The sequence below is a fragment of the Capra hircus genome, chromosome 9 (assembly GCF_001704415.2).
Source record: "Capra hircus breed San Clemente chromosome 9, ASM170441v1, whole genome shotgun sequence".
Lineage (NCBI taxonomy): Eukaryota > Metazoa > Chordata > Mammalia > Artiodactyla > Bovidae > Capra > Capra hircus.
Window position 1 is genome coordinate 41,436,347 of NC_030816.1, and position 8,518 is coordinate 41,444,864.

The window sequence follows — 8,518 nt, forward strand, 5'->3', positions numbered from 1 at the left end:
GAAACTCGAGAAACAGAAATCTGGAGGAATTGTGATTGTGCTGGCTTCCCTACCTGGGTTTTTTTCCTTATGTGTGCTTGCTAAGTCACGTAAGCTGTGTCTGACTCTGCAACCCTATGGACTGTAGCCTGCCCAGATCCTCTGTCCATGGGATTCTCCAGGCAAGAATACTGGAGTGGGTTTCCATCCCCTCCTTCAGGGAACCTTCCCAATCCAGGGATCGAGTCTGTGTCTCTTATGTCTTCTGCATTAGCTAAGAAGCCCTTTTCCTTATAAATTTTGCTTGTATTTTTGAGACTTTCAAAGAGATTTTCATATAGAAAACAAATGAAAATCCAGCTTTGGGATAAATATATTCAAGTGAGAAGAGAGCAGAAACTATTCAAGCAAGCTGAATAATGATACTAAAAATCTCAGGAATGTGAAAGAGATTTGGTACTAGAGATGAGCCTTGGGAGATGGTTAAGATTCTGTCAGGAAATCTGAAAGATGGACGATAGTGGTAAAATCAGGTAAGGCCATTTCATAAGGGATGTTACCACGTTAAGGGGTGTAGATTTAACTTGAGGGTCATGAGGAGAGAGGCAAATGTTTTAAAAGAGCAATTAAAGTTCTTTTTGAGATAACTGGTACCAGCATAGATGCTGAGTTGGAAAGGTAAAAAGGCAAAAGGAATGGGAAGAGCCAGGAGGGAGGAACGACAGAACTACTGCAATAATCCAGCCTAGAGATGGAGGAAGGAGACATAATATAGTAGTGATAGAAAAGGGTGGAGGTGGGGGAGGAAGCTGGAGAGGTATTTGAAAGGTTAACTTATCAGATTTAGTAAAAGATTGAGTGTAGGGTTATTAAACTGCTAGGCGCAGCTTTCAACATAGGAGCTTGGAGAACCAAGTGAATGACAATTTTATCAACAGAACTAGGAAATTCAAGAACTAAGTCATTTGCAATTTAGCCAGTCTGGGTAAGCCTGTGTGATATCCAGGTGGAAATCCTCCTCTTGTAAGTTTGGAACCCAGGAAAGAATGGCAAAAATTGGAAATTTACCATAGATCATCTATAGATATCTAATACTACAACTGCTCTACCATTGCACACCCATGTAGCCTTCCTCCAATTTCTTCGGCACCCAAAATTAATAAAAACCCTTTGAGATCAGACTTTTTTTTTAATGTGCAATTATGCTGGAAAATGGACTGTAGACAGTCTCAAACCTAAGAGGATGCATTGTATATTAAAAAAAGAAAACATGTAATCTCTCCATAGTTTGTTTTAGTAATCAAATGTATTAATGTTATCTCAGGTCCCATTACATTTTATGGAAAATGCTTTCAGTTTTTCTAAAATCCTTAAACAGTTTTCTGTAAAATACATCCACTTTAAATTATGTTAGGCATTTTTTTTTTAATTCACACAATTGACACAACTTAAAAACCACCACAGATCCTCTCACACTTTCATTTAAAAAAAACAAAATGTCTTCCATTAAGATGTGAGTTCAACACGATAATTTGATATCCTATTCATTTGCTGTAAATAGTGCCTTATTTGTATTTAACTTTGTATGTTGTACACCAAAATAACATGTACAAGACCCTCTTCTGAATATCACTTTTCATGATGATAATAGGTAGTGATCTTAAATGAACAGATTTCTATCCAATTTTGTAAAATCATAAATCCATTTTACACACATTGATAAATAATTCAAACAAAGCTAACAGTGCTCATATGTACCTTAAATCATTTCTTAAAATAAAGGCAAATTTATTTATTTTATCTAGTGGCTCAGATGGTAAAGTGTCTTCCTACAATGCAAGAGACCTGGGTTCCATCCCTGGGTGGGGAAGATCCCCTGGAGAAGGGAATGGCAACCCACTCCAGTATTCTTGCCTGAAGTATTCCATGGATGGAGGAGCCTGACAGGCTCTAGCACATAGGGTTGCAAAGAGCTGGACATGAATGAGCTACTTTCACTACTGACTTGGTTAATGAAAATTAAGGAAATAAAATTTAAATATCATTTTATCATCTTTTTTATCCCAGCTAAGAATTCTCAGAAGAAACCACCAAAATCCTTTAGTGAAATATTTAGGTTTAACTAATAAACTGTTTTTTTCTTTTTTTGAGTCTTCTCTTTCTGTTACTTGCTCCCCTCCAATATCCATCAGCAAAGTCAACAAAACATATTCTAAATCCAGCCCTTTTTCCTCTAATCTTTAAATGTGCCCTAGTCCAGCTAACAATCATCTCTTACCTGGGACATTGAATTATTTCTCTTCCACTCTTGCCCGCACCTTAAACAGATCCTCCCTTTAGAATAATCTTTTAAAATAGAATACTTAATCATTTATCTACTTAAAACCTTCAAAAGCGCAAGTAAAACAAAAGCTAAATATGTTACACTGTTTAGGTCCTATGTAATCCTGTGCCTGTCTGTCTCCAGCCAAACTTAATCTATGAGCTCCAGCCATTTTGGGCTGATTCTGATTCTGCAAACATGCCAGGGTCCTGGCACCGGCTCTTCTTTCTATTTCCAACACTGTTTTCTTCATATTTGCTTAGCTGGCTCCTTTTCTGTTCCAGATCTCCCCGTATAAATAGAAAAGCCTTTTTATCACCTAGCTTAAGCAATACCTCATGACTCTACCTAGTCAGAATATTTTAATTCTCTTCACAGCACTCGTATTTGATCACTCAGAGAGTTCTCTTGCTTATTTGTTTGTTTATTGTCCATCTTCCAATATATAATAGTAAAGTCCAAGAATATTCTGTGCATGGAAGAGATTATTACAGTGATGGAGAGCACAAGTATTGGCATCAAATAGCTGAGGTTTGAAGCTTTGATTGTAACTGCTATCCTCTGGAAAGTTATTAACACTTTGCCTCAGTTCCTCACATGTAAGATAGGACAAATATTAGTGTACACTTCATAAAGCTCTTGTGAATATCAAATGAGCTAACCAGGCATTGGTGTATTTTAAGGATCTGAGAAAAGGCATCCACTGTTTACCTCTGGACTTCAACACCTGGAACAATACTCAGTACAAGTGGAAACTTAATAAATACTTTTTTGTTTTAAAGAAGCAGAGGAAAGAAGAACATTATACCTCTGTTTATTAATGTATTGAAGTGATTCATTCTCTTTTAGAAAAGATTTGTTATTTCCTTTCTTCAGTTCTAAGGTATAGGCATATACCCAAATGGGAATTTATTTTTCACTTTGTACTCCAACTCCTCATGGATGTAAATTACTTTGGAGCTTGAATGGTCTCTCTTATAAAATGGCACTAATAATCCCTGAACTTTAGCACGCCATAGAAATGTAAGGCAAAAGGGAACTGAAAAACAGCAATAATGTACCGGCTGTTTGTTAATTTAGCTGCCTTCTCTATGTAACCCCACAGCTGCAATACAAGGCAGTTTCAATTGTAAACTGGAAAGAATATAAATTATGGCTAATTGAAAGTGCCAGAGAGACCCAAAAGATGACAAAATGCAATTACCCAAATTGGCTGTGGGCCAGGCCAGGACTGGTATGTCTGCTCTTAGAAATAATGTGAAGTTTTATGTGGTAAGAATAGCTTGTTACAATATGGCTTCTGGAAACAGCTGGTACCTCAGTTTCCCCCAGGCTCCTAACAGCCCTATATTTCCAGGACCAAGTGCCCCTGGGAAAGGAGTTTATGGATGCTTCTTTTTCACAAATGACCACATATTTGCATAGATCTGACTTTATATCACTTAAAACCCAAGAGTGCTCCTGGTTTCCTGGTTTGGGATATCTGATGCCCTTTGGGAATAATTTATCTCAGAAACCACAGGCTATTAATTTGGTTTCAGGCTAGAAACTGCTGCTTCCTCATTCTTAGGGATAGAATAAGACATAATCTGGTCCTCCCCTTTTAGACAAAAAGACGGAATTTAATATAATATTTTTCTTTTATGTATCTTGGGCTTTAATTCCATGGCATATAAATAATACTTGTAAGACTTTTTTTTTTTTACAAATATTTTGTTTATATTAATGACACTAATACAGACAATGTCCATTTAAAACCCATATCCCAGACCAAAAAGTACAAATAAAGTCAAAAAGAGCAGCGTTCTGTTGCATACACTTCTGCATGAATAACCGCTAATGAAAATTATATCTTTTCTGGGATCTTCTGACACGATTTTTCTTTCATCATAAAACGGTTTCTCCTCAGTGAAGCCATCTTTGGAGTTAGTCATTATTCTTAACACCTCTGTCATGTGACTCCAACTGGATATTCCTCTTCTTTTGGTCCAGACCCTCAGATTTTAAAAGTAGCTTCAAATTAAGGAAAGGTCATTTTTCCACAATTCTGTTTTCCAAAAAACTTCCATCTCCAGGAATGAAGCAATCATATGCTAGAACTTCAGAGCCAACTGGAAAGTCGTAAGAAACACTAGCATTAGCTGATCTTATTTATCACAAGCCTGCAAATGCATAGTCCTGGAAAAGACAGCCTCTCTATGCACATATGTAATTTTAAAAAGGAAAGAGTGATATGAAGGGGGCTGAGGTTTGGTCACAAAAAATCAGCATAATTAAAAGAAACAGTAATGAATAATGGGCACTCGAATTCAAATTACCAGATGTTTTAAAGAGATAGGGTGCCAGTTTTCAATTCTGTTTTGAACACCACATTACAAAAGAACTATTTTGAAAAATAAAAAAGGATTAAGGGGAAAGAAAAAAAATAAAAAGAGTATCTAAACCGTTGAACGACCCCCTGTTTATTCCTGATAAACTTCAATCGCATCATCCTCCGTTCCCAGTTCTTTTGGAGTGTGATTATTGGCAATTCTCTGACCTTCAAAGAGAAACCTGAGTGAAATCATAGGAACTCCCTGTCTTTGACGGTATGATTGAGTTTCTTGAGATGCGTCGTCATTTTCACTTTGAAGTGAATCTCACTGCTATCCTGTTCGTTGACTTTAATATATTCTCCTTCCTCCTTATTCCCAAAGTCTTCGATCGAAGGTTTTGCTTCCTGGTCAGACATGGTGTCTGTGGCTTACCCGGGGGTCTCTGCACACCAGCAGCCTCAGGTAGGTAGAACCTTGCTCGGGGATTTACAAATCTGTCTCTCTACCCGACTGCACAGCACTGTGGCTAAAGGGACTTCCCCTACACCTTCTACTTGTAAGATTTATTTCTTAAACTTTTATTAGGTTTGCTTTTAACCTGAGATGTATATATATATACTGCTACTGCAAAGTCGCTTCAGTCGTGCCCTACTCTGTGCGACCCCATAGATGGCAGCCCACTGGGCTCCCCCGTCCCTGGAATTCTCTAGGCAAGAACACCGGAGTGGGTTGCCATTTCCTTCTCCAATGCATGAAAGTAAAAAGTGAAAGTGGAGTCACCCAGTCGTGTCTGACTCTGTGACCCCATGGACTGCAGCCCACCAGGCTCCTGCATCCATGCGATTCTAAGTTCGTTAATATATTTCAAGGTGGAAGAAAAGTAGGTTTCTTCCTAATACCTATCTGCCTTGTGGTAGTTTCATTATTTCCACTTAACACAAGGGGAAACCTAGAGCTAGGTTAAAAACCTTCCACACAATCCCTCAGCTCCTCCCTGACTAAAGCAGAAATTCCAGCTCAGGCCCAGGTGATCACAGAGCCTCTACTTTTTTGTCAACACTCTTCTGTTTTTGAAGAAACTAGATGCAGAAATGTAGAGAAGATAAAAAAGCTGGATCCCCACCATCTATGACCTTAAAGAGTTTAGGACCTGGTCATGGAAAATGTAGTATAAATATACTTAAGTAGAGACATTCCCCCTACTGGTCCCAGCTTTTTCCTAGAGCCCAAGTTGTCTTTATTACTGCAATTCAGCCATATCTGACAGTGTCTGTGTGCTGGTTGCAAAAGGGAAAAAAGTGAAAGTGTTAGTTGCTCAGTCGTGTCCAGCTCATTGTGACTCTATGGAATTCTCCAGGCAAGAATAGTAAAGTGGATAGCCATTTCTTTCTCCAGGGAATCTTCCCAACCCAGGGATCAAACCCCAGGTCTCCTGAATTATACACAGATTCTTTACCATCTGAGCCACCAGTGAGACCAAAGGACACCCATGGGCTTGAGGGGCCAAGTGGTCAGAAGAGTTATTACGAATGATAACCTCCAGGAGGCAGAGTTTATATCAGCATCTCCTATTACAGATATAACCTCTTGCATCTCCATGTAAGAAGAATACATTCCATGCTGCTTGACATGTGCCAAAAATTACATGTTTGCTGAGGGACTGATTTACTCCTGCATTAACAGCATCTTGCATTGAGCTTGAAGCAAGGCTTCGTTAAGTGCTGGTAGTGTGATAGCTAAAAGTAGTCATACTGGGTTACCCAGGTTCCAATTTCTGCTTTACCTCTTATTAACTGGGCAACTTTAGACAAATCAATAATCTCTCTGTATCTCAGGCTTTTTATCTATAAAATAGAAATCTAAGATTCCCCACTATAAGAGTTAAATGAATTGTTGTTCAATCACTAAGTCATGTCCAGCTTTTTGCCACCCCATGAACTGCAGCAAGCCAGACTTCCCTGTCCTTCATTATCTCCCTGAGTTTGCTCAAACTCATGTCCACTGAGTCAGTGATTCCCATATCCATCTCATCCTCTGTCATCCTCTTCTCCTCTTGCTCTCAATCTTTGCCAGCATCAGGGTCTTTTCCAGTGAGTTGACTCTTCACATCAGGTGGCCAAAGTATTGGAGCTTCAGCTTCAGCATCAGTCCTTCCAGTGATTATTCAGGACTGATTTCCCTTAGGATTGACTGTTTGATCTCCTTGCTGTCCAAGGGACTCTCAAGAGTGTTCCCCAGCACCACAGTTTGAAAGCATCAATTCTTTGGTGCTTACCTGGTGGCTCAGAGGTTAAAGCATCTGCCTGGAATGCTGGAGACCTGGGTTTGATCCCTGGGTCAGGAAGATCCCCTGGAGAAGGAAATGGCAACCCACTCCAGTATTCTTGCCTGGAGAATCCCATGGAGAGAGGAGCCTGGTAGCCTATAGTCCATGGGGTTGCAAAGAGTCGGATACGACTGAGCGACTTCACTTTCACTTTCAGCCTTCTTTATGGTCCAGCTCTCCCATCCATACATGACACTGGAAAAGCTTTGATTAGATGGACCTTTGTCAGCAAAGTGATGTCTCTGTTTTTTAATACACTGTCTAGGTTTGTCATAGCTGTTCTTCCACAGAGCAAGCATCTTTTAATTTTGTGGCTGCACGAAATGCATTAATATCTGTGAAATGCATAGAACTGTCCAATTTTGATTGAATGAGCTTAAAAAGGGGATTGAAATGTTTTGTCCTGTCCAGTGTATAGAACAAAAACTGAGTTAGAATGTTTTCAGAAGGGGCATACACTGTTCATTTTCACATAGCCCTTACGACTGCTTGTTTCCATGCATTCTGCACTCTACAATTCTGTATCATCTGTCACAGCTCCAGTACTTTGTCCTAAGACAGTGGTAAAATGGTTAGGGAGGACAAAAACAAGGACTTTAATCCATTAGAATGCCACAGAGATTTGATTCAACACTTCTTAGATGCAATTGTTCAAACAACTATAAATTCATGTCAAAATATATCATCTAGGCTATATCTTTATATACACAAATTAATTCTTTAATTCTTTCCTTACAATAGTCTTTGTGGAATATATCTTCCAATGCTATGTAACATTCGCACAACAGTCAGAGGTTATATATCAAATGTTAATAGTGGTTGTTTTTTGCTGGAAATAAATTTTTAATGTTTTATTTACAGAAAGGTATTCTTCTGTTTTAGAAACATGAAAATTTAAAAATACATAGCTTTTCATGTGAATAAATATTTCATTTTTATTACTAGTGGCTAAAAATATGTATCATCTGTCTCATTTTAATTAGACTCCTACTAAAGAACATTTTAATTTGTTCCAATTTCATCATTATTTTAAACAATATTAAAAACACACCTATAAATAAAGCTTATGTCCATCTCAGGTCATATTCTTAGGATAAATTCATAAAATTTTATTGCTAGGGTAAATACTTTGCAGGTTTTTGTGGCTTTTCACACATATTATGAAATTTCCCTGTAGAAAAATTTTACAAATTTATACTCTTTTTATACAAGAGTGTGTGAGACAGTTCATGATTAGGGCTTTCTCCCACAAAGATATTAGTTCTTTTTCCAGTTTGAAAACATGACACTTTAATGTAGCTTTAATTTGAATTTCTTTGAGTAATAGCAAGGTTGAGTACATCTACAGCTTTTCATTAGTTATTTGTAATTTTTCAGTTGTAAATTTTCCATCTATATCTTACTCTAATTTTTCATTTTAAATTGAATGTTCTGGGCTTCCCTGGTAGCTCAGATGGTAAAGCGTCTGCCTACAATGCGGGAGATCTGGGTTCCATCCCTGGGTTGGGAAGATTCCCTGGAGAAGGAAATGGCATACTTTCTGATTAATCTACCAGAATAGATACTTTAAAAATA

General features: G+C 38.0%; 1 pseudogene; it reads right to left on the bottom strand.

Annotated features, from left to right (window-relative positions):
- Positions 4,741–5,042, bottom strand: LOC102170519 (annotated as a pseudogene).